At 35.8% G+C, this 27,641-nt stretch overlaps 1 pseudogene; it reads left to right on the top strand.

Moving 5' to 3' along the window:
* On the top strand, positions 1–27,572 carry LOC137943636 (general transcription and DNA repair factor IIH helicase/translocase subunit XPB1-like; annotated as a pseudogene).
* Positions 27,573–27,641: the final 69 nt, after the last annotated feature.

The following is a 27,641-nucleotide window of genomic DNA, read 5'->3' as shown; positions in this document are numbered from 1 at the left end:
ATGTGCAGAGCAAACATACCATGTTATAATCTTGCCACTCATAATTGCATCGTGAATGAAATGACAATTTGCTTCAATGTATTTAGTTCTCTCATGAAATATTGGATTGTTAACAATAAAACTAACAGCCTGATTGTCACAAAATATTGCCATAAGTTTTCAATTGAGAACCCAAACTCTATCGCTAAAGACTTAATCCACATTATTTCACAAGCGGCATACGCTTGACCTTGCTAGTATAGTTTGTTTTGGTACTTTTTCTAGGTCACAAGGTTACTGCTCATAAATGTGCAATAAGCACTCACTGAGGTTCTACTGATTTTAGACTTTACATTGTCAACATTTTGAAAACCTCATTATTTCTAGATTATGGTGTGGTTTATGAAACAATCCCTGTCCACATTTTAAATACCTTAATATCTGTTTCACAACTTCAACTCCTCAGGTTTTCCATAAACTGACTGACAACACCATCAACATAGGAAATATTAGGTTGAGTCTTAAATCAGCTTACCAACAAGTCTTGTAGTATTGGGTCTTATCTTTAGGTATTGGAGTCTGACATTATCAACATAGGAAATGTTAGGTTGAATCATTGGATTGTTATTCAGTTTGCTAACAAGTTGTCTATACTGGGTCTTATCTTTAAACATTGGGTTTTGTTCATCATGCAAATTTGCATTTGTTTGCATCACTCTCTGTTGACTTTGCTCCAAATAAACCTCTCTCAGCTTATCTTAGTCTACATATCAGTTGTATATTTCCTTTGTGTTCGTATAATTCTCTCCTTGTTTCATGCAACATCAATATTGAGGAAGTAATTCAGGTGTCTTAAATCCTTGGTAATGGTTTAACAAGTGTGGTAGGCTTTGTATCCTTCTTAGATGAAGTGACTCAGCGGGTGGCGGAGTATCTTGCATAAATGAGTTAGCTAGATAAATGTTCTTGCAGTACCAAATCATGCTTTGTGTCAAAACCCATGGAGCAGCCTTTGATATCGCATTGGTATTTTGCTTCCTCGTCTTTTAGTTTCTGCTCTTTTCAGAGGCGGTAGTCAGAAGGGGCGACGAACGAGTCGTCCACCCCTATAATCACTTTCGAGTGAAGAAAGAAATAGGTCCCTCATCTGTGTCCCTTAGAGTGAGCGACAGAGAACTAATTAGAATCGAGAATACTGAAACCGAAAAGTATTTCTTCCCTTTTTAGAAGCAACTCGTTCATTTTGACGGTTACTACATCGAACTGTGGGACTCATAAAATATGGCTGGACATCGTACTACTTTCTTTCTTTCTCCTAATTATTCAATCCTATGGTTCAATTCTCTGCGAGCTGAAATGTCTTCATGTCTCTTCATTTGCAAGGGAAAAAGGTCGGCCTAGTAAGAAGCTCAGGACTTCCACTAAGGTTTTATAATTTTGAAAACCCCAACTCTCGTTATGTATTTGGTTGCTCTCCTGTTCTTCCGTTGATTGTTTTTTCTTGGCAGGAGGATTATCGAATTGATGTTGTTGATGATGATGTTGATTATGCCGAAGATTTTGATGAGGATCATCGTGAAGGTATTACTTTTGCTCATTTTTTCGTTTTGTTTTAGCTTTTTGTTTTTAGTTCACTTTAGGTGCTTGAATTGTATTTATGGGTACGGAATATGGATTATGAAGATGAAAGCGAACTGACGAAGAGGGATTTTTCTAAACTCGAATTAGAGCCTGATCATGCAAACCGCCCTTTATGGGCTTGCGCTGATGGCCGGATCTTTCTTGAGACATTCTCACCGTTGTATAAGCAAGCCTATGATTTCCTCATTGCAATTGCTGAGCCCGTTTGCCGGTATTTAAGATGTCCTTCTATTTTCTTCTACTTAAAACTTTGTGGTTGCTCATTATCATTTTGTTGGAAAAATGTTGTGCGGGCCAGAGTCTATGCATGAGTATAACTTGACGCCTCATTCCTTATATGCTGCTGTTTCTGTTGGGTTCGAGACTGAAACAATAATTACTGTTTTGAACAAGCTATCAAATACTAAGCTCCCTAAAGAAATGATTGATTTCATTTATGCTTCAACTTCTAATTATGGGAAAGTAAAACTTGTACTAAAGAAGAACCGGTACTTTGTGTAGTCCCCTTTCCCAGTGGTGCGAATTTGGTCTCGTATTCCACAAGTGGTTTATTATTATTATTGATGTTGTTATTATCATTATTATTATTCTTATGGTGATGAGGGGAATTTGGAACTTATGCTTTACATGATACTTGCAGGTGCTGAAGACTTTGCTGAAGGACGAGGTTATATCTAAAGCGAGAATTTATTCCAATGAGGTAATTTATTTTGCTGTTATTTTCTTCATGCATGTCCACTTTATTTTTCTGAGGTGTTATTCTGAGTTGTGCCTTTTTATATTTTGTCTTTTATCTTATCTTTTTGGCGAGTGACAGAAAATTTCTCTCATCATGGTAATTTTAATATTTTTAACGACATTAAGTAACTAGTAATGGAAGAGTATTTTTTTATCTGACAATAACTAATTTTATTTTTTTGTTTTTGTCGTAGGTGGAGATTTTGCTCATGCAAGGACGTATATTATTTTCTAGCATTAAGAGAAACAATTATAGTTTGTAATTTTATAATGGATTTATAGTTTTTATTTGGGTGATTGTAAAGTGATAGTGATATTTCATTTAATTTTGTTGTGTTTGATTAGTGTTTATAATATTATGCAGTGTATAAAGTGTTTAGACTAGTTTATGGAGTGTTTATGGAATGTATAGATAATTTTATGGAGTGTTTATGGAGTGTTTATGGAGTATTTTTGGAGTGTTTATACAGGTATTATGTATATTGATTATGCCCAATTTTAAGTAGAGGTCATGCCGAATTTTATACAGGTATTATATACATAAATTATACTCAATTTTAAGAAGAGGTTATGCCTCAATCTTATACATGTATTATATAAATAGGTTATGCCTAATTTTTTGTAGAGGTCATATCCAATTTTATGTAAAATGTATGTATAATTTTATATATAATTTATTTGATATATATTTTTTGAAAATTTTTAAATGTATGTTGAGGCTCGAGTTCGGCTCGAGTTCGGTTAAAATTTTTGGGCTCGAGCTCGATAACAATTTTAGGCTCGGCTCGAAGCTTGGCTCGAAATATTTAAATCAAGCTCGACTCGAACATAGGCAGGTTCGGGCTCGGCTCGGCTCGATGCCACCCCTAATTACACACATTGGTTATCCACGATTTCATCCAATTTCATCTATAATCTTACTTCATCTTGGTACTGTGATTGTCACATGGGCTAAACATAATCATGCTTACCAGTGGACATCTCCATCATGATAGGTGCAATTTCAACTGATTTTTCTATTACCAAAAATTTAAAGAATCATGTAGTTGGAAGTAGGCTGCTCTCTTTTGTAGTGTGGAATACCAAATGTTTGACATGGTCTATTTAAAGTAACTTATCAGGAACTTTGGTGGTGATGTTATTGGATGAAAAAATTTAAATTTCAGAACTTCCGTTGTGGTTGCCAGTCATTTGGAGTTGTTGTACTGACGTAGTGCTTGGTGATATCTTATATCGCGATCTATATCATATAAGATTCTATATCAAGAATATGTTAATGAAGCATAATATTATCATATCTATTCTTGATAATCCTTTTCTACATTTGCTTTCATTTTTCTCCTATCAAATAGTCTGGCTGTTCCATGTGTTTCTTAATAAATTCTTTTTTTTTCTTGTTGCCATTGAAAAAAAATTCTTGTTGTGCCTTGGTTTTTGTGTTTTCTGCCACAAATTAGTTGAGCTGCATTTTACTGATTGGTGTTTTGCATCTTGTCCAAGCATATTGATTTGTTGTACGTTTATATTTGAACTTTTCTTCTTATATTACTTGACCATGTAGATGCAATGTCGAGAACCTGTGTGGCTCGATTATTTGCTATTTTGAGGGTGCCAGTTTTGGATGTACCACCCGAGAGGTGGCCTAGAGTTGGTTGGTCAATGCTACCACATGCTTGCACTTGCAAAGACATCATGCTGCTGAGTTATGTAGGAGTTTGTCCTATGTAGAGGATTGAATAATGTGGCAATGATGAGGCTGTCAATTTGCTCTAACATGAGCGAGCCTCTTCATGGTATGAGCCCTCCATTGGTGGGTGCAAGCTGTCGATTGTCAGTCACTTGTTAGAAATAATGTTGGTTTTGAAGAAGACCACCTTGGATGTGTATACCTTGAGGATTTCATTTAAGAAATGATCTTTAAATAAGATGCTAGGTTCACACCTACATAAGATGTATGAGTCCATGTTAAAAGTCAGTTTTCTACAATGACAACCATATATATGATTTTTTTAAATATTATATTGGTATTTATCAAATAAATATTTATTTTCTTCTATTTTAAAAGAAAAAAACCCTCTTTGGATATGTGCTTAATGATGATCAATTCTTCACTATTAAGGGTAAAACAAAGCATCAATTATGGCTTGATAGATAGATAGATAGATAGATAAATATTCTTGCAGTACCAAATCATGCTTTGTGTCAAAACCCATGGAGCAGCAGCATTTGATATCGCATTGGTATTCTGCTTCCTCGTCTTTTAGTTTCTGCTCTTTCCAGAGGCGGTGGTCAGAAGGGGCGACGAACGAGTCGTCCACCCTTGTAATCACTTTCGAGTGAAGAAAGAAATAGGTCCCTCTTCTGTGTCCCTTACAGTGAGCGACAGAGAACTAGTTAGAATCGAGAATACTGAAACCGAAAAGTATTTCTTCCCTTTTTAGAAGCAACTCGTTCGTTCATTGTCTAACTCCCTTCCTAATAACAAGAAGTAAATGCAAATTAGGAAATAAGGAAGAGGACTCTCCTTCGGAAGAAATGACTACAGGGAGCCTTGAAGAGGAGCATCACAATTCTCAACTCTGCCATTATCTGTATCTTCCAATGCATTCATTGGTAGGACAATAAGTACTTCCCCATGAGAATGATATTTGAACATGTTGGGCCGGTGGTTAAGGATTATCTTAAAAGAAGGAAACATATGTCGAAACATACCAAGTTCTACTTTGAGGGTCATAACATCTATATACCCTTTCTCAAATCTAGGGTAACCCATGAAAAACACTGAATGGATCAATAATACATTTCTTTTCTTGGATGGACTTGAATTATTGTTAAATTCCATGGTTTAATCCATATGAACTAGGTTTTATAACTTTTATATAAAATTTGACTTTTACGATCTTCTATTTTCTCACTCCAACTCATACCATAGACCACTAGAGTGTGTAATAAAAGGTATGTATCTAACAACATCAATACTTTTCTTCACTTCAATTTCCAATTTAATGCACAATTGATGGCAATTCAGCTGTTGTAAGAGATGATTTAGTTAATTTTGATAGTTGCATAAGACATTAACATCAACGCTTAAGGATCATTTGTGTCGACTTAGGAAAATAAAACGGTGAGAAAATTATTATTTTTTTTACTAATTTTCTCATTGGATGATGTTTTTATTAACCAATTCTCTTAGAAAATTTTCTTGCATTTGTGATGCCATTGAAAATAAAATAAAATAATAATTACGTAGTTGTAGTGTTTACAATTGGAACAAAATAAGAAATTAAATATAGAAAATGAGCAATCAACATAAATCTTCTTGGCTTACTTTTCCCATGATATCAGATTCAGCAATAAGAAACATACTTATTTTTTTTTAAAGACAAGAAGATAAAAAAGAAAACTTTTTCTATTCATTAAATAGTGCAAATATTAGAAGAAAATTAAAAAAAAAATCCTCTATATATTTTTCTTATAATGTTCTATCGGCATATACACACCCTTAAATTTTTTATGACTCGTTACACGTAATCTCCATTACATAAGTAAAATATGTGCTAGCTAGGGTATACCTTGTTACTTTTCAATCATGTTTCTCATGACCTCCACAAACCTAAGGTTGCATTGTCCTCATCAAAGACTCAGGTCAAACACATAATCAAAACTAGGAGTGTGAGAAAAAAAAAAAAACTTAAATTCACTCCGTTGGGTGGAGAAGGGATAGAAGGAAATAACCCTAAGTTCAGGTCAAGTTTGGGACTCGAGGTCCAACACATAATCAAAGTTAGGAGTGGGCGAAAATAAAAAACTTAAATTCACTCTTGGTAGGAGAAGGGATGGAGGGAAAGAACCCTAAGTTGGAGATAGGCTTGGGTTTTCCCAAATTTGGCCTAAACTTGATGGAAATACCTTATTGATATTTTTTAAAAATTAAAATAACATATAAATAAAACATATCTATTTTTTATTTTTTATTATTTATATTTTGACATTGTATAATAATTTTATGCATTGTATTCTTTAATTATTTTTATATTTAAAAAATATTTTAATCAAAGAATTACTAGGTTGACTTGGGAATGAGACAATGGATAATGTTTGATTTCTAAACCGTTCGGGTTTCCGAGTTGGGGTTCGGGTTCTCAAAACCAAACCCATGCTTTCGCTTCTGAATTAACCCATGCTTTCGCCTCTGAATTAACCCACTTTTTCTTTGGCCGAACCAGCTCAAACGGCGTTTACAAGATCGCTGGTTTAGACTAATCGAGCCGAGCAGGGAAAGAAGTTTGTGTTTTTTTTGCTTCCTCATTATTTGGGTTTTTATCAACCTCGCGACTTTGCAACTCTGCTGTTGTCTTCTCGTCGATGGCAGTTAGGCCGACAATATCTCATTTCCCGACCGATCCCAATGCACTGGAAGCCTCCGGCCTTCCTTGGGGAGTCACCGTTACCCCATTTTCTCCAATTGACGAGCTTGGTAACCCCCCTGTTTCCGGGTCCGATGGTAACCTTGTTCCTCGCTGCGATAATTGCTGGGCTTATTTCAATTCCTACTGCGAGCTTGAACAATGGGCTTGGATTTCTTCTCAATTCTTACTTAGCCCACGGAAAGTAAAGATATTAGCTTCAGCTTTATCTACTACTGAAAAGTTAACCGAATATGAGAGAGAATTATTCGGCTAACAAAGTGTCTAAGAAAAATAACAATGGTAAAACGAATTTTAAGAAGGAGAAAGGGGAGAAGAAGTCATGGGCAAAGGACGCCAAGGCTAGGTCGGAAGAGAAGAAACGAGGGGACAAACAGAAAAAGAAGGTCCATTGTTTCATATGCGAGGGATTGTCTTAGAAAGAGGTTCCTCAATGCTGCTCAAACTGAGGTGAACAATGGAGGGATTGAGCCTAGGTTGGGCTCCTTAACACTTCTCCATGCTATTGTCCGTTCAAAGGAGGAGAAGGTTGCTCCACTTTCGGTAAGACCCTTAAGAGAACTTCTTTTTATCTCTCTAACACTTGCTGGACGTACTGTTAGAGCAGTGGTGGACACTGGCGCCACCCACAACTTCCTTTCGGAGGAGGAGGCTAAGCGCCTAAATATACGAGGAGAGAAAGATGGGAGCAAAATGAAAGCTGTAAATTCTGCTGCTCGTGAAGTCCAAGGCATTGCCAAGAACGTCCCGGTAGAGATAGGCAAGTGGGTTGGATTTCTGAATTTTACTATTATTGTCATGGATGATTTCAATGTGATTTTGGGAATGGAGTTTTTCACGGTTTGTAAGGCATTTGTAATGCCGCATGTTGGGGTAGTGGGGATTATGGACAAGTAAAGTCCTTGTACTATTTCTGAACTTGACAACAAAGATGTAACAAAAAAGGACTTAATGTTATCAACCCTCCAGCTTAAGAAAGGTCTTAAGCAGGGCCGCTCTACTTACATTACTTCTATTTGTGCTATAGAGCAGGTAGAGGTCATGCCTACCCCTAAAGAGATACAAGCCATACTGCATGAATATAGAGATGTCATGCCTGAACAACTTCCAGTGCGGTTACCACCTAGGAGAGGGGTGGACCATCGCATAGAGCTTGAGCCCAGAGCAAGAAAGCCAGCACAAACACCATACCGAATGGCACCCAATGAGTTGGACGAACTGCGAAGACAACTCAGTGAGCTGTTGGACGCTGGGTTCATAAGGCCAAGCAAAGCACCTTATGGGGCCCCTATACTGTTTCAGACTAAGAAGGATGAAAGTATGAGACTGTGCACCGATTGTTGGGCGCTCAACTAGGTAACTATAAAGAATAAATACCCTATTCCTCTTATTGTAGATCTCTTTGATCAGTTGAAAGAGGCGCAAGTTTTCTCCAAATTGGATTTGCGAAGTGGTTATTACCAAGTCCGGATTGCTAAAGGAAACGAGGGGAAGACTACTTGTGTAACCAGATATGGGGCTTACGAATTCATGGTTATGCCCTTTGGCCTAACCAATGCACCTGCAATATTTTGCACTCTCATGAGCGAGGTATTTTCCGAATACTTGGACAAGTTTGTCATTGTTTATTTGGATGACATCGTGGTGTACAACAAGAGTATGGACGAGCACAAGAAACACCTTCGAAAGGTGTTCAAAACGTTGAGAAATAATCAACTGTATGTCAAGGAGGAGAAGTGCTCCTATGGGTTGCAAGAGATGTCCTTTCTTGGACATTGGATAGGGGGATGACGGATATGGATGGACAGCAAGAAGGTGGAGGTTGTGCGTGACTGGTCGATCCCTTCCAAGGTGCGTGAGCTTAGGAGTTTCCTTGGTCTTGCAAATTATTACAGGAGGTTTATCAAGGGCTTCTCAGCTATAGCAGCCCCTTTGACTGACCTTTTCAAGAAAGACCAAAAGTGACGATGGACGGACTCATGCCGAAGAGCATTCCAACGGCTAAAGGACACCATGGTGGCTGAACCAGTGCTCCACCTTGCTGATTTCAGCAAGCCGTTTGAGGTAAATATAGATGCCTCGAACTATGCCATTGGAGGTGTACTAGAACAAGACAGACACCCAATCGCTTATGAGAGTAGGAAGCTGAATGAAACTGAGCAACGCTGTATTGTACAAGAGAGAGAGATGACGACTATAGTACATTGTTTACGTCTTTGGAGGCACTATCTTTTAGGCTCCAAATTTACTGTAAAAACTGACAATGTCGCATCTAGCTACTTTCTTACGCAAAAAAAGCTCAATCCAAAGTAGGCTCGGTGGCAAGATTTATAGGAAATGGACTTCTAACTGATCCTAACATGCTTTAAATGTGGTGGACATGCATGCCAGAAACATGTTGCGGATGCAAATGACCTAATGATCCAAAAATTTCAAGTAGAAAAACTCAAATTCTCAAGTGGTTGGATATTCACCAGAGCTAAACAACCCACTTTTTGCCTATCCTTAAAAATCACAAATACATTTTGGAATTATCTTTCTCAGCATTTGTGCATTTTCATTTTGGATGTTCAAATTTTTTTTCACATCCAAAACTCACTCTCCTATTTTTCTCGTAAACAAAAAAGATATGAGGCATAACAAAATGAAAATTTTATGCAAAAAAATCTGAAAATTATAATAAATGTAAGAGAATGCACTAAAAATGAACTCCAAGGTTTTGTTATCCATGTTTGGGAAATTCGACAAGTACAACCCCTAATAATAAGCTTGGTGGAATTTTATAGGAAAGGATTTCTAACCGATCCAAACATGCTTTAAATGTGGTGGACATGCATGCCACAAACATGTTGAGGATGCAACTGACCTAATGATCCAAAAATTTCAAGGAGTAGAAAAAATCAAATTCTCAAGTGGTTGGATATTTACCAGAGCCAAACAACCCACTTTTTGCCTATCCTTAAAAATCACAGATACATTTTGGGATTATCGCTCTCAGCATTTGTGCATTTCCATTTTGGATGTTCAAATTTTTTTTCAGATCCAAAACTCACTCTCCCATTTTCTCGTAAACAAAAAAGATATGAGGCATAACAAAATGAAAATTTAAGAGTTCATGTGTGAAAAAAATTTTGAAAACTATAATAAATGTAAGTGAACGCACTAAAAATGAACTCCAATATTTTGTTATCCATGTTTGGAAAATTCTACTAGTACAACCCCTAATAATAAGCTTTGTGGAATTTTATAGGAAAGGGACTTCTAATTGATCCTAACATGCTTTAAATGTTGTGGACATGCATGCCAGAAACGTGTTGAGGATGCAAGTGACCTAATGATCCAAAAATTTCAAGGAGTAGAAAAAATCAAATTCTCAAGTGGTTGGATATTTACCAGAGCCAAACAACCCACTTTTTGCCTATCCATAAAAATCACAGATACTTTTTGGAATTATCTCTCTTAGCATTTGTGCATTTCCATTTTGGATGTTCAATTTTTTTTTCAGATCCAAAACTCACTCTCCCATTTTTCCGAATACTTGGACAAGTTTGTCGTTGTTTATTTGGATGACATCGTGGTGTACAACAAGAGTATAGACGAGCACAAGAAACACCTTCGAAAGGTGTTCGAAATGTTGAGAAATAATCAGCTGTATGTCAAGGAGGAGAAGTGCTCCTATGGGTTGCAAGAGGTATCCTTTCTTGGACATTGGATAGGGGGAGGACGGATATGGATGGACAGCAAGAAGGTGGAGGTTGTGCATGACTGGTCGATCCCTTCCAAGGTGCGTGAGCTTAGGAGTTTCCTTGGTCTTGCAAATTATTATAGGAGGTTTATCAAGGGCTTCTCAGCTATAGCAGCCCCCTTGACTGACCTTTTCAAGAAAGACCAAAAGTGACAATGGACGGACTCATGCCAAAGAGCATTCCAACGGCTAAAGGACACCATGGTGGCTGAACCAGTGCTGCACCTTGCTGATTTCAGCAAGTCGTTTGAGGTAAATACAGATGCCTCGAACTTTGCCATTGGATGTGTACTAGAACAAGACAGACACCCAATCGCTTATGAGAGTAGGAAGCTGAATGAAACTGAGCAACGCTGTATTGTACAAGAGAAAGAGATGACGATTGTAGTACATTGTTTACGTCTTTGGAGGCACTATCTTTTAGGCTCCAAATTTACTGTAAAAACTGACAACGTCGTATCTAGCTACTTTCTTACGCAGAAAAAGCTCAATCCAAAGCAGGCTCGGTGGCAAGATTTCTTGGCCGAGTTTGACTTTCAGATGATGTATAAAGCAGGGAAGGCCAATGGAGCTACAGACGCACTGAGCAGGATGGTGGACGCACCTAACTCTTACGAGGAAGAGACTAGCCTGAGCTTGGCGCACAAGGTGCAACTAGCACCAGCAAGTGCAGTCTTGGAGCACGCAGCAACCCTTCCAACTTGCGCGGCAACCAGGTGCAAATGAAAAGGGTGCAGCAGCCGCTGGCAAGGGCACAGATGCACACGGTGCAGCAAATTGGAGCAACATGTGTGTGCGCGACTAAGGAGGAAACGCGTGCAGCACCTTGCTTTCGAGCGGCTGCAACCCCGCATACCGCAGCAAGTGGCACTTGCTTCATGGGTGGTGCAGTAGCATCAGAACATGAAGAGGCGCGATGAGAAGGACCGAGGAAGCGTGGTAGTTGTCACACTCCCTGCTTTCCAAAGGTGCCTAGAGGACGGGCCAGATGCAGCAGAGCGACGACCCGGGAGCGGATTCCCCACCGGCAGTGGGACAGGAGACGGCCATCTCGAGGCACATCACGACCTACCGGCAACACCGGCGAGACCCAGTTTGGCAACCCGATTGGGAGTCAGTGGATCCATAGTACCTACTGCCTCCCGAACTTCATCTTAATCATTTTGAAATGCGGGGGTAAGGGAACCCGTGTTGGCTTTTATAGAGAAGCAGTTGACATGTATGTTGACAAAAGAATGTCACTATCACTCTATTTGGAAAATCTTTTTATATTTCCAACAACACATGAGATTTGGCCGCTTGTCGCCATAATAATGGAAGACAGCTGGTTCAAAGCAATTGGCCCTCCAGCAGTACCAAAGACAGCTAGATGTATAATAATGGCAAGGCCCACTTAGAGAACATACAACCTCAATAATGGAGGCATACTTCGGCCGCCTCAATAATGGAGGCATCATGTTACATTTTTATTGGTGGACTTGTAAAAAAGTTGTATCCACCTTTGCAAGCTCCATCTATATAATGAGCGTTGTTTTATTGTAGAAGGTATCACTTGGAAAATAATTTTCTCTGTCTCCAAGGTTGCTTAGCAGTGTGCTTGTTTTTTGCAGTTTAAATTGTAAGTTTGTTTTCCTTCTTTTCTTGTTGTTTTTAAAGTTGAATTTCCTTCGCTTTCTGTGTATTCATTTTTTGTTGAATTCGATATTCAACTAATTGTGAATTCTTCACAGATCTTCTACTACTAGAAGCCATTGGAACTAAATTGAAATGAATGTTCTATATGACTATTGATGTTTTATGAAAATTATAAAATAAGAGGAAGTGTGTTAATCAAAGCATAGCAAATTAAACTTCTATTCTACTGTTCATTATACAGTACATGTCTATCAATGATTTAAGAGTATGCACGGCTTTCAACGCCTTTCTGGCAACACGGCCTAACTCAACTCGACTTGGGTGACATCCCATACTTTCTTAGGAAGATGGTGAGCAGAAGAAACGATGTTTAAGCAACAAGCTTGAATAAACACATTACTAATTATGATATAAGAAACCTAGAACATCATAGAGTCATATAGAAACATTCTTATTTAGCCAATCATGACTCTGATATCATACACGAAAAGCGAAGGAAATTCAACTTTAAAAACAACAAGAAAAGAAGGAAATCAAACTTACAATTTAAACTGTAAAACACAAACACATTGCTAAGCAACCTGGGAGACAGAGAAGATTATTTTCCAGGTGATGCCTTCTACAGTAAAACAATGCTCCTTATATAGATGGAGCTTACAAAGGTGCATTCAAATTTTTAAATAATTCTATTTTTGTTTTACTAATAATGATTCCTTCTTGCATGAATGTGGCTAGTACTAATTGTAAGTGTCCTATATGTTCTTCAATGGTTTTTTTGAAGACTAAAATGTTGTCTATATAAACTAAAACAAAAGTATCATATTTACTAAATATGTCATCCATTTTCCTTTGGAAAATAGCAGGTGCATTCTTTAAATAAAATGGTATGATTAACCATTCAAAATGTCCTTCAGGGCATGTAAATGCCCTCATAGATCTGCTGCTTTTATAGTAAAAAAACATAGTGAAGAAAAAAGAGGCAATTCTAGAATGGTTATAAATTATAAAAGATTAAATGATAATACTATTACTGACAGTTATAACATACCAGACAAATCACAGTTAATTAATAGGATTCAAGATAAGAAGATATTTAGTAAAAGAGAGAGAGAGACAGAGAGACAGAGAGATTCCATTATTGTACCTTTTGACTTTGTATACTTTTTGTACAGTTTATTTTTTGTAACCGCACACCTGGAAAGCAGTAAGAGAAAACTCACTGACGATGGGGCCCAATGAGCACCTGGGTGATTCCCTTTGTCTCCAAGTGTCAGCAACCCTTGGCTATAAATAGCCTTATGTATGTTTCACAAGATATGAATGAAAGAGTGCAGTTTGTTTCCTCCTTGATCTTCCACCCATGAGCTTCCTTTTCTTTTCTTTCTGAGTTCACCTACGACCAACTCCTGCTTCCAAAGTAAGTGTGCATCCCAGTTATTTTCTTTCAGCCTTCAGAACTTCCCTAAGGGGAAACTTTAGATCTTTGTCTGTTTAAGTCTGTACCTCTCTCCTCTAATCCAGGGTCAATCCCAAGCACAGAGTAAAAATATTGTTGTATTCCTCTGATGTTTCACGGTCCATGCGTCCCTTGTTCCTACCCGTTTATACCCAAGGAGGTTTGAGGGCTTTGTTTATCTTGGGACTAAATGCTGGAGCCCGTGGCAGAAGCATTACAGTGCTAGGAAATTGCACACCTCTCTGTGTCTTGGGTTCCCTATACCTGAAGGAGTGAGAATAAAGATTTAAACAGCTTTGATCTAAAGTATGCCTCTCGGGAATTACACATCCTATTTGATTTCAAAATTCCTTTCTATGCTTGTGCTTTTGATTACCCTAGGAATTGTTCTTACATGTTTAATCCATACTGCTTTTATTGTCTGTTAAGAATATCTATATATATTGTGTGTCTATACATAAAAGGTATATTAGGCTGGAAACTACTGGGTGAGGGCTACACCGTGACAGACGCCTCTGCCTCTTTTGAGCCAAGCGTCGCTCTCGGAAGTCACAACGTCGTCGTACCGTTTATGTTTTTTTGGCTAATTTATAATTTAATCAAACAGTTTTCTAGAATAATTTTACTCTTCCTACGTATCTTTTACTTATACTTAGCCCTGTTTTACAAAGCTTTACATTACGGTAAAAGATTTAAACTATAGGAACTTATTCTAGCATCCTGTTCTTAGGAATCATAGTAATAGAGTTATTTGGATATTTTGTCTTTCTGCCAGAAAAATTAGAAAATATTCTAGAATCTTATATATTTTTAATTGCTAATATTATAGTCAGAATTTTAGACGCATGATATTTGTTCTAATAGCTTTAGTGATAGTTATCTGTAATCTTTTCATTTTTAATTGTATCTGTTTTACTTTATCTTTATATTCCTATAGAAGGTTTGTAGAAACCACCCCTAGACAAGTTTTTACACCCAGAAGACAAAGACTTCAAAGGCAAAGACCTTCAAATACTCCAGATTTAAATACTCCTGATTAATTTAAATAGAGTACCCCCTTCAATTTGGTATCAGAGTCTATAAGACCTGGAACCTTTAAGAAAAATAGATTATTTAGACCTTAGACTTCCTACAAGATTTGATACAAAATATATAGGACCTAATACTCTTAGGTGTCATTTTAATAGTGAAGAACATATTCTACACGGAAATAACCCTCAGCTCAATAGCATCATAGACCTTATTATAAGTCTAGGAAATAATCTACAAAGTACAATTTAAACAAAATACAAGAATAAACAAGAAACTTAAGAATAAGAACAGACAAATTAGCAGAAAACCTAGATTATCTTAAAACGAGTAAAGGATCCCAACAAAACTTAGATAAAGAAATAGATTTAATTACCCAAAAATTAAAAGTTGTCAAAATAGAACCTAGAATATCAGCAACTACAAAATCATGGCACTTTCACAGCGAGGTGAAGGAATCACCTCAAAAATAGGAAGTTCCTCTAGAAACCTTAATATAATAGATAAGATAACAGGAAGAAGAAGTGTAGATCAACGAGACATACAAAATTAGATGAAATAATAGATATACATCAAGATATTACTTTATTCAGTAACAATCAAGTTAACCTTCTTAATCCTAGACAACTATATAGAACAGGACCTTTAAATTTCAACACTGGATTATTTAGACATTATAGAGAAATTCAAATTAGTTGTGTAGGAAAAGATTCAGTAAACATAAATTTAATAGTAGAATAAGCCTTCAAAGAAATTAAGAAATTATATACTTTGATTCATTTAGGTTTAATGGTCATAGGAGTTAAAGGATTAGGGAGAAAACATTTAGGAACTAAAACTCTTCTTAGCATCTATGATGATAGATGGGCAGATCCTAAAAAGGCTATATTAGGGATTACCGAAGTAGACATGAACCAGAACGGAGGAATATTTTATTGCTCCCCTTCTTATAGGATTACAAGATTTTAGGAAATATATTAAAATAGGTATTCAGAAAAAAGGATATGAATCCTTTATAGGAAACAATCTTTTATTATGCATTGGATTTTTAGGGAGATGCACTTGTTCTAGTACTACTAGGTTTAAAGTCAAGATAGACGATGTAGTAAATCTAATAGGTAAGGGAATTAAACTAATTAAGTCCATCAAATATTCCCCAGATGTCTTAGCAGGATTAGAATGGAATCTGAAATTTAGAGAAGAAAAAATAATTAGTCCTGAAAAAAGTATTATGTACACTGGTACAAAAGGTAATATAAATATTAGACTTAATTGTTATGAACAAAAGAGTACAGAAGATACAAAGTCAATTTCTAGTGAAAATTATGACTTAGTTGATATAGAATTAGAAACAGATGAAATAATATACCCTAAAGAATTTGAATTAAAACTGACAGAAAGAGAATTTCTTCATCTAGAAGAAGACTTAATAAAAAATGGAAAAATCCAAGAAGAAGAATATCTCTATTATGACCAAGAAGCCAACATTAGAATAGGAAAAATGCCATTGGAACCTAAAGAAGATGAAAAAATAGAAACAGAAGAAACTCTTAAGTATCAAAGAATATATGGATGAAGAAAGCTATTCGTCGTAATAGCTATACCACTTACCCAAGAACTCCTCCTAGAGAAGTATATTACTCAAGAAATATGCCAAGGATTCCTTATAGTGATCCAGTAAACTTCGATCATAGGATATGTCCTAAAGGAAAAAGAAAGGAGACAGAAAGACCTATAAAGTTTCAAGAAATGGACAAAGGAAAAATTCTTAATCTTTCAGCCCATGATCCTCAAGAATGGACAACAATATTAGATCTTTGGAAAAACCAAGTAGTCTCAGACTATATCCAAAACTTTCAATCCCAAGATTTAGAAGAAAAGTATAGATACTTAGAAACATTTTTAGGAGAAAGTGTAAAAGACTTATGGGAAAGCTACAAAAAAAGAAATCTAGAAGAATTTGGTCATTTAATGAGTCTTGGATCCAATCCATATAATTTTGTTAATAAAGTTTATCAGTTAGTAACAGGAGATGATCCCAACTTAGGATTCATTACATTACAAAAAGATGCAGTAGTTTACTTAGAACAACTTAGTCTCCATAATTACAAATATGTTAAGAAATTCCTCCAAGATTACTTTTATAATGCATGCATATCAAGGAATGCATTTAATAAAGATTTAGGTACAAAGTTATTCAGGAAATTACCAGGAGCCTTAGGAAAAGAAATTTATGATAAATGGCAAAATCTAGAAACAGCAAACCCAATAGCAGTTTACTCTATAGGGCAAAGAACTAAATTCATTATGACCATTCTTCAAGAAAAATGTACAGACATCCAAATACAAAGACAACTCAAAGGAGATGACTTTGGGTTTTGCAAACAGATATACACTACTCAAGCTTACGGTTTAAAAGACTCAGGACATAAACCTAGGAGACATAAGAAATATTTCAAAAAAGGATACTTTATCCGTAGGTCAAAAAGTAGAAAACCTTATCTAAACAAAGATAGACATGTCAAAAGATTTAACCCAAAAATAACTTATAAGAATAAACTCTCTTTTTATATTTGTGGGCAAATAGAACGTTTAGCCAATACCTGTCCCAAAAGACAAAACATTAACTCTAGAAGATCTATTCTATTAGAAAATGTCCAACAAGATCTTATGGAAGTAGATGATGTCAGATACAGAATCCATTTATAGCATAATTAGTATACCAAATGCTCCTCTAGACTCTTCAGAATCAGATGAAGACTTAGTCGTAGATACCGAAGAAAACCTTGACCTAATGGACACAACTTCCGAATGTACACATATATGGTCTTGGTATACTGGGCTGGACAGCAATCCTTGTTTTAAATGTGCTTGGTATCCCAGTAAGAAACAAAGAGCTAAATGTAATAAGTGCTTCTTAGAAGCATGCATCCCTTGTCTCAAAATACTTGGTATAGAACCTGTAGACAATATTATCCACAACAGATTACATAACACTAAGCTAGATATCTTGGCTAGAAAAATAGAAAATTGTGAAGCAGAAATCAGTATCCTAAAACACAGACTAGATACATTAGAAAAAGATTCCTATGGTGGGATTATTGTAGGATTAGATGAACTAGAAACCTCTTATGTTTGTAACCAAGACAAAACCGTTTCTAGTATCTTAGTTAGAGCCAAGATTATTTTCCCCAATAAACAATCTTTAACTTTAGATGCCTTAGTAGACTCTGGATGTACTAAATGTATTATCCATAGGAGACTAGTTCCTCTCCAATTTCTTAAGAAAACTACTAAACAATTCTTTAGTCAACAAGTCAATGGCACATATAACCCATACACCACTTACTTTGATGAAGGCAAGATCCAATTTTATACAAATTGCTCCACCTTTTCTGGATCTTATCCTTTACCATTAACATGGGTTAGAGACCTTAAACTAAAAGTCGACTTTATTTTAGGCCTTAATTTTATCTTTCATAATAATGGCTCCCTTACTATTTCCAGAGATTATCTTCAATTCCATACGGACACCAGTACAATTCCTGTCCGAACCACATACTATCCGAACCACCTCTTCCACGGAGCGTGGTGGTCCCCTAGATTCAGAATCAAAATCCGAATTAAAAACTAGAGAATTAAAAGAATCAGAATCCAAATTAAAAACTAGTTGTCAATGTCAAATTCCAGGTAGTTGTAAACAACTCAATAAGCCTACTATTCTCGCATTAGAACAACAAATAGACAACAATATAGTTAAATTAGATAATAAACTATTATGTTATGAGCAAGTGGAATTATATTCCTAGATCCGCAAATCACTTGGCGGATAGTCGGGCTAAAACGGGTATTTTTTTTCCAACAGCTTGTTGTGGAGGAAGGTCCTGTTTAGTATGGTTTGTATTTTTTCTCTCTTAGTAATATATTCACACCTTTTTTAAAAAATAAAATAAAATATTATGTTATGAAGAAATAGATGAAGCTTTAACCGAAGTCCTTATTCAACAATTTCAGACTTTTCCTGAAGCCGTAGTTCATACAGGCTTAGTCCCAGTGTCAGTTCAACCCGAGACCTACATCCAACAATTACCAAGTCCTCAAGATTATCCAGAAGAGGTAATGGGTGAAGATGAAGATATGGATGATTGGATAGAAAGATTGATAGATTTAGATTATACTTTCTTAGACACAGAAAAACTATATTTAGAAATAATTAACGTTCATCATAAAGATAAACATCACTTACAACAGATCATAGACAAATTAGACCAATTAGAATATTTTGGAGAGAATCCCCTAAAACATTGGGATAATAATCATATACAGTGTAGGTTAGAATTATTAAATCCCAATTATATAGTTAAAACAACCAATATAGAAGCTACTAACCTAGATAGGGAAGATTTTAAACTTCATATCACAGAACTACTAAATTTAGGAACCATTAGAAAATCTATTAGCCCCCATAGATCCGCAGCCTGTATAGTAAGAAAACACAGTGAACAGAAAAGCGGAAAATCTAGAATGGTTATTAACTATAAAAGATTAAACGATAACACTGTTACAGATAGCTATAACATACCAGATAAGTCTCAACTAATTAATAAAATTCAAGATAAAAATATATTTGGTAAATTTGACTGCAAGTCAGGGTTTTGGCAGGTAAAAATGCACCCTGATAGTATAGAATGGATGGCATTCACATGTCCAGAAGGACATTTTGAATGGTTAGTAATGCCTTTTGGTTTAAAGAATGCACCTGCAATTTTCCAAAGAAAGATGGATAATATATTTAAAAAATATGACACTTTTGTTCTAGTTTACATAGAAGACATTCTAGTTTTTAGCAAAACTATTGAAGAACATATAGGTCATTTACAATTAGTATTAGCCACTTTTATGCAAGAAAGAATCATTATTAGCAAAACAAAAATTGAATTATTTAAAGAATATATAAAATTCTTAGGAGTAAATATAGGACAAAGACAGATAGAATTACAAGAACATATTTCCAAGAAAATTTTAGAAATGCCAGATGATCTATCAGATACAAAACAACTTCGAAGATTTTTAGGAGATGTCAATTATGCTAGACCCTTTATTAAAGACATAGGAAAAATCATTGGCCCTTTGTATGGAAAAACCTCTCCAACAGGCCAAAAATTCTTTCATCAAGAAGATAAAATTTTGGTCAAAAAGGTTAAAGAAAAAATCCAAAAGTTGTCCAAATTACAAATGTCTTTAGACTCCGATTACCTTATAATAGAAACTGACGGAAGTAATTTAGGATGGGGTGGTGTTCTTATAGCTAAACCCCATAAGTATAGCGAGAAAGAGCAAACAAAAAATTTTAGTTATGCTAGCTGGAAATTTAAAGAGAAAGGAAATATGAGTAGCATAGACTCAGAAATCCTAGCAATAATTTATTCTTTAGAATCATTTAGATTATTTATTATTAACAAACAAGAATTCACTTTAAGAACAGATTGCGAAGCTATAGTTAAATATTTTCAAAGAAGTAAAGAAAATAAAATAAGCAGAAGAAGATGGCTAAATCTAGTAGATATTATTACAGGAAATGGGTATAAGATTGAATTTGAACACATTAAGGGTAAGAATAATAGTCTCGTTGATACTCTTAGTAGGAGATTTTTTGACTAAAAAATTATGGTTAATTGAACAGATGGATTTTCCAGACCATCCTCCAGACCAACTTCATCTAGATTTAATAATTATGGTCAAGAATTTCTTAATTTTGGTAGCCAGAAATTAGTAGTTTTTCCTAAATCTAATATTACTTTTAAAACTTTACCAAGCATTTCGGTAACAAAAGAAGAACAATGTTTACTAGACAATTTATGGCTTTCTTATCAAAGAATTCCAAAAGATCAGAAGTATTTCTTAGCCAGCATAAATGGGCTTTCAGAATATTTTTCTCAGAAAAAGAAAAGTTTTAATTTTTATGTAGTTTTTCAAGGTCATACTCCTGGAGTCTTCCATTCCTGGACCGAAGTTGTTGAGAGCATCCAAAATTTTAAAAGACCCATTTACAAAGGTTTTAATAATCTGCAAGAAGCCTTAGAAGCAGCCAAGTTAACAATAGGGACAAATTATTACATAGCCCCTTCCTTGAAACATGTGAGAGAAGATCAAGTATCCTATGGCGTTGCCATGCATAATAAAAGAATTATTTTCTGTGACCTTTGTGAAACCTTAGCCAGAACCATACAAAGACTGAATGAGAAAAGAAGACTTCTAGAAGAGAAAAATGACTTCCTAAAAGGATACATCAAATAATTGGAAGAAGAAAACAGAAGACTAAAAACCAAGGCAATAGGTACTCTTTGTAACCAGATCCCTACTAGTGAAGGGTTTTCACTAGCTAGTCCAACTCAAATGGCAGCCGGTAAAGACTCATCAAGACCGTTGATGGCTGGACATTTGCCAAAAATGTCAGAAGAGAAAAAGAAAGACAAACAGCAGATAGAGCCTACAGAAAAGCAGTATACAAACCCAGAGGAAATCAATAAGATGATGAAAGAATATTTTGAAGAATACTTAAAAGAACAAGGTTATGAGAAGAACGATTCAGATGCTTCCAGTAAAAATGGATCCACAAGAATTGGAACTCAGACTATTCAGTGTTATTCCCAAGATGAACACGAAAACTTTGATTTCGACTCAGAAGCCATCCATAATTTGACAACACTTGATGGCAAATAGACTATTAATTTAGAAAAGAGACTGGATAGAAAAGACTAAAAAGACTATTTAGAAAAGAGGCTGGATAGAAAAGACTAAAAAGACAACACATGGTACTACTTTCTTTCTTTCTCCTAATTATTCAATCCTATGGTTCAATTCTCTGCGAGCTAAAATGTCTTCATGTCTCTTCATTTGCAGGGGAAAAAGGTCAGCCTAGTAAGAAGCTCAGGACTTCCTCTAAGGTTTTATAATTTTGAAAGCCCCAACTCTCGTTCTGTATTTGGTTGCTCTCCTGCTCTTCCCCTGATTGTTTTTTCTTGGCAGGAGGATTATCGAATTGCTGTTGTTGATGATGATGTTGATTATGCCGAAGATTTTGATGAGGATCGTCGTGAAGGTATTACTTTTATTCATTTTTTCGTTTTGTTTTAGCTTTTGTTTTTAGTTTACTTTAGGTGCTTGAATTGTGTTTATGGGTACGGAATATGGATTATGAAGATGAAAGCGAACTGACGAAGAGGGGATGTTCTAAACTTGAATTAAAGCCTGATCATGCAAACCGCCCTTTATGGGCTTGCGCTGATGGCCGGATCACCGTTGTATAAGCAAGCCAATGATTTCCTCATTGCAATTGCTAAGCCCGTTTGCCAGTATTTAAGATGTCCTTCTATTTTCTTCTACATAAAACTCTGTGTGGTTGCTCATTTTCATTTTGTTGGAAAAATGTTGTGCAGGCCAGAGTCTATGCATGAGTATAACTTGGCGCCTCATTCCTTGTATGGTGCTGTTTCTGTTGGGCTCGAGACTGAAACTATAATTACTGTTTTGAACAAGCTATCAAAGACTAAGCTCCCTAAAGAAATGATTGATTTCATTTATGCTTCAACTTCTAATTATGGGAAAGTAAAACTTGTACTTGAGAAGAACCGGTACTTTATGGAGTCCCCTTTCCCGGAGGTGCGAATTTGGTCTCGTATTCTAGCACAAGTGGTTTATTATTATTATTGATGTTGTTATTATCATTATTATTATTCTTATGGTGATGAGGGGAATTTGGAACTTATGCTTTAAATGATACTTGCAGGTGCTGAAGACTTTGCTGAAGGACGAGGTTATATCTAAAGAGAGAATTTATTCCAATGAGGTAATTTAGTTTGCTATTATTTTCTTCATGCATGTCCACTATATTTTTCTGAGGTGTTATTCTGAGTTGTGCCTTTTTATTTTTAGTCTTTTCTCTTATCTTTTTGGCGAGTGACGTAAAATTTACATAGGAGTTTCTATGGATTCATCTATATGCCTATTCTTTACATATTTTACTATTATTCAAAATGGTTGAATTTACCATTTAAATCATGAAGTTGTTTGCTTGTTACAGTGGAAGAAAATAACTTCTGCTCTTGTTCTTTTTCATAGAAGGGAAGTGGAGTTTGAACATCTCTTTTGAAAAAAAAAAAATTGTGTTGTTAAATAATTTAATCATTTTTTGCTTGCATAGTGAATCAAAACTATCATCTCCAAAGCCACTATCACACTGCAGCATGGATAGATTATTTGTCACTATGGCTAAACCTTCAGATAAATGGTTAAATTTCTATGATAGATCATGAGAACTTTGACACAATTCTGATGGTGATGCAAACTCTTGATCTACTGTTTAGGGTTCACAAGGAAGTGATGTATTTACAGTTAGCAAAGCTTTGAGTGAAATGGATTGTGGTGGTCATCAGAAGTTGTTCACTGGAGCTGATGTGGCAGCAGTAGCTGAAGAGAAAGAAACCCATTCTTTTGAAATAGATCCTGCTCAGGTAGGGTGGTCTATGAATGATGATGTATATTTAAGTGATTAGTGGTTATAATTTTTTTGACCTAACTTAAACATTTACAGGTTGAAAGTGTCAAGCAAAGGTGCTTACCAAATGCATTAAATTATCCCATGTTGCAGGAGTATGACTTCAAAAATGATACAGTAAGCTTTATTTCTCACAAATGCTTGATGTTCTGCCAGTTTTGTTCCTTGTCACACATCATGGGTATGTTGTTGACTTGATGTTGCTAACTGCAGGTGAACCCTGACTTAAACATGTAATTGAAGCCTCAGGCTTAGCCACGCCCATACCAGGAAAAGAGTCTCAGTAAAATGTTTGGAAATGGTGAGGCCTATTGTAAGACAATATTTTTCATGTCAATATAACTCTCCAGCAAAATAGTTGAGACTGTTGAAGACATTGTGTAGAATTCTCAGAGAGGCTACATTGGCTAGTGCACTAGAACTGGATATTACACACATTGGTTATCCATGATTTCTTCCAATTTCATGTATAATCTTACTTCATCTTGGTACTGATTGTCACATAGGCCAAACATAATCATGCTTACCAGTGGACATCTCCATCATGATAGGTGCAATTTCAACTGATTTTTCTATTACCAAAAATTTAAAGAATCATGTAGTTGGAAGTAGGCTGCTCTCTTTTGTAGTGTGGAATACCAAATGTCTGACATGGTCTATTTAAAGTAACTTATCAGGAACTTTGGTGGTGATGCTATTGGATGAAAAAATTTAAATTTCAGAACTTCCGTTGTGGTTGCCAGTCATTTGGAGTTGTTGTACTGACATAGTGCCTTGTGATATCTTATATCGTGATCTATATCATATAAGATTCTATATCAAGAATATGTTAATGAAGCATAATATTATCATATCCATTCTTGATAATCCTTTTCTACATTTGCTTTCATTTTCTCCTATCAAATAGTCTGGCTGTTCCATATATTTCTTAATAAATTCTTTCTTTTTACTTGTTGTCGTTGAAAAAAAATTCTTGTTGTGCCTTGGTTTTTGTGTTTTCTGCCACAAATTAGTTGAACTACATTTTACTGATTGGTGTTCTGCATCTTGTCCAAGCATATTGATTTGTTGTACGTTTATATTTGAACTTTTCTTCTTATATTACTTGACCTTGTAGATGTAATGTCGAGAACTTGTGTTCGATTATTTGCTATTTTGAGGGTGCCAGCTTTGGATGTACCACCCAAGAGGTGGCCTAGAGTTGGTTGGTCAATGCTACCACATGCTTGCACTTGCAAAGACATCATGCTACTGAGTTATGTAGGAGTTTGTCCTATGTAGAGGATTGAATAATGTGGCAATGATGAGGCTGTCAATTTGCTCTAACATGAGCGAGCCTCTTCATGGTATGAGCCCTCAATTGGTGGGTGCAAGCTGTCGATTGTCAGTCACTTGTTAGAAATAATGTTGGTTTTGAAGAAGACCACCTTGGATGTGTATACCCAGAGGCTTTCATTTAAGAAATGATCTCTTAAATACGATGCTAGGTTCACACCTTTCTTTAAACATTTGTGTCTTAAAGTTGAGATTTGATTATTTTGTTTACTTCTCTGTGTAGCTTGGTCTTTTCTGTTTCGATTATAGATTTTTCAGCATGAGGGTGAACTTGTAGTAAATTGTAGGAAGAGCAAGATCAGGAATTATAGTTCTTCCTTGTGGAGCCGGGAAGTCTCTTGTTGGTGTCTCTGCAGCCTGTCGAATACGAAAGAGTTGCCTCTGTTTAGCAACAAATGTTGTTTCTGTAGACCAGTGGGCCTTCCAATTCAAGTTGTGGTCTACTATTCGAGATGATCAGATATGTCGTTTCACTTTTGATAGTAATGAGAGATTTCATGGTAATGCTGGTGCGGTTGTACAACTTATAACATGGTTGCTTTTGGCGGGAAAAGGTCTGAAGAGTCTGAGAAGATAATTGAGGAGATAAGAAATCGAGAATGGGGTTTGCTTCTCATGGATGAGGTACATTTCTTGTGTAAAGCTATATTTTAGTTATGTGTGTATGCTTTGGACTTATAGTAGGTGTTTAATGGAAGAAAGGAAAAATTGATGTCAATGGCAAAAACCGACATAAAATATGAAATAGAGTATGGGCTATGATCCAAAACTCTCACCTATTAGATAATTTTAGTTGTTAGACCATGAGGGAAAACTATTTTGAACTATGACCTAGACCCTCTTGCTGAGTATAGGTTCTTAAGTGGATGATTTTCGGAGCAACTGCTTCAGCGTAGCTAAGTTGTTTGTTGTATATACAAAGTGCATTTATGCAGCATCATTTCTTGATCATTTTGGTTAGCGAATTGTGTGTTGTCACTATTGGATGTGGATTGCACACTAGCCTTGTGAGGTTAAGCAATTCCTGACATGGATATATGATCTTGGTGCTCTTAAATAAAGATTTCACTAAATTTAAACTCTTTCACACTGTTGATTTACACATTTTTTACTTCGGAGACTATCTACCTGCTTCCTGTGCTTTCTAATTGAATTTTTCTTACTGTTTCCTTTTATTTGGGTTTCAAATGGTGTTTTCAGGTGCATGTTGTCCCTGCACATATGTTTCAGAAGGTCATTAGTATCACTAAATCTCATTGTAAACTTGGGCTAACTGGTCAGTATTGGTATTTGATGGATTTTGGATCTGCCCTTCTTAAAGAATGTTGTCTTCACTCTTCATATTTGCTAGGAACTGACTTTCGAACTTCATACCACAGCAACCCTCGTGAGAGAGGATGAACGTATCACAGATTTGAACTTCCTTATTGGCCCTAAATTATATGAATCAAACTGGCTGGATCTTGTGAAAGGAGGGTTCATTGCAAATGTCTAGTGTGCTGAAGTATGGTGTCCAATGACAAAAGAGTTTTTTTTAGAATATTTGAAGAAAGAAAATTCTAAAAAAAAATAGGTTAGTTACATATGCTCTCTGCACTCGTTTGTATTTTCACCTTTCTAGATTATTCATAAATTTGGTTATGTAAAAAAACAGTTTCTGATTTTGATTGCCTTAAATATGAAATATGTTATGTCCTGTATTTCTTATTGACAGCTGTTATGCATTGTGAGAGCTTGTGCCTTTTAGCCTATAGTAATTTTACACCTTCAAGTGTATATCAATTGACAATGCAATTTTTAGTGACATTACAATTTTCCAACAATTTCGAGGTGTTAATAGTCCTATTCCTAGACTAATTTAAGTGAATTTACATTTTAAAAAGACTATCTAAATGTACTTTATTTTTTCAAGTGGATGGGTTTATTAATTTAATCTGCATGAAGCTGACTTCGTTAATGAATTGCCCATAGTGTTGAAGTAACTTGATTTTGACTTCAACCAACTTAGATCTCTCTTTTGGTAGGAGTCAGCATATGTAGAAGTTCACCCTTCAGATGAGTATGCCATGATTTTGGTATTGAACAAGTACAATCTTTGCAGTTTTATTTCTTGTACTGGGGAATTTCACACTGAAATCATGGAAATGCACCGTCATAAACTAATTGGATTGTTATTAAAAAATACATTGATACTGTGTTTATGTCATCATGCTCTTATTTTTAGGATGTTAACAGTCTGCTTCACCCAAAGAGTATTTCTATTAGTTACTCTTCTTTCCTACTTAACTGTTCTTATATTTTATTTTTTGAATAAAATTGTGGTCTTATTTATTTCTTTGCAACGGTCTTTATTCTTTCAGGCTTTATATATAATGAACCCAAATAAATTCAGGGCATGTGAGTTTCTTATCCGGTTTCATGAACAACAGCGCGGTGATAAGATCATTGTGTTTGCTGATAATCTTTTTGCACTTACTGAGTATGCTATGAGAGAGAGAGAGAGAGAGAGAGAGAGAGAAAGGAATTTCAAAAGGGAGCAGACGGTAGAGGTGGGGCAGAAGAAGAAAGAGACAAGTCCCCCATCACTGAAAGCCTAGGGAAAAGAGCCATCACAGAAGCTAGCTCTGCATATTTCGGGTGAATTCTGCAACTGGATCAAGAAAATCGACAGTTCAGCTTTTAGGGATTTTTAGTTCTTCCGATGAAAACCAAAAATAAAACCCACATCCCAAAAACTCACTCTCCAGTCAAATTATGTGAAGTAAAGCCCAGAGTCGTCTCAACTTTTCAGTTGTAGAAGATTTTAACTCTCAGAGCAGGGGGCGGGTAACAGATAATCCATCAAAGTCTCCTCTCGCTCTTGTTCTCACCCTCTCGACCGAAGAAGAAGAAGAAGAAAAAAAAACAAGGAGAAGAGGAGAAGATATAGGACGGAGAGGCTGCAGAAGAGGGGAAGATATAGGATTGAAGAGACTGCAGAAGATTACAGAGGAGGAGTCTGGTTTTGTTTCTGGTTTTGGTGGCAAGTGAGGTGGCCGGCCTTGCAATTATCCTGACATGGGTGTTGGATTTTGTCTTGTAATGAAAGGGAAGAAGGGG

This window comes from Aristolochia californica, unplaced genomic scaffold, assembly GCF_029961685.1.
Source record: "Aristolochia californica isolate CCGP_79_NKW_82.1479 unplaced genomic scaffold, dmAriCali1.0.hap1 SCAF_11, whole genome shotgun sequence".
Classification (NCBI taxonomy): Eukaryota; Viridiplantae; Streptophyta; class Magnoliopsida; order Piperales; family Aristolochiaceae; genus Aristolochia; species Aristolochia californica.
This window is presented reverse-complemented; position numbering and strand designations above follow the sequence as displayed.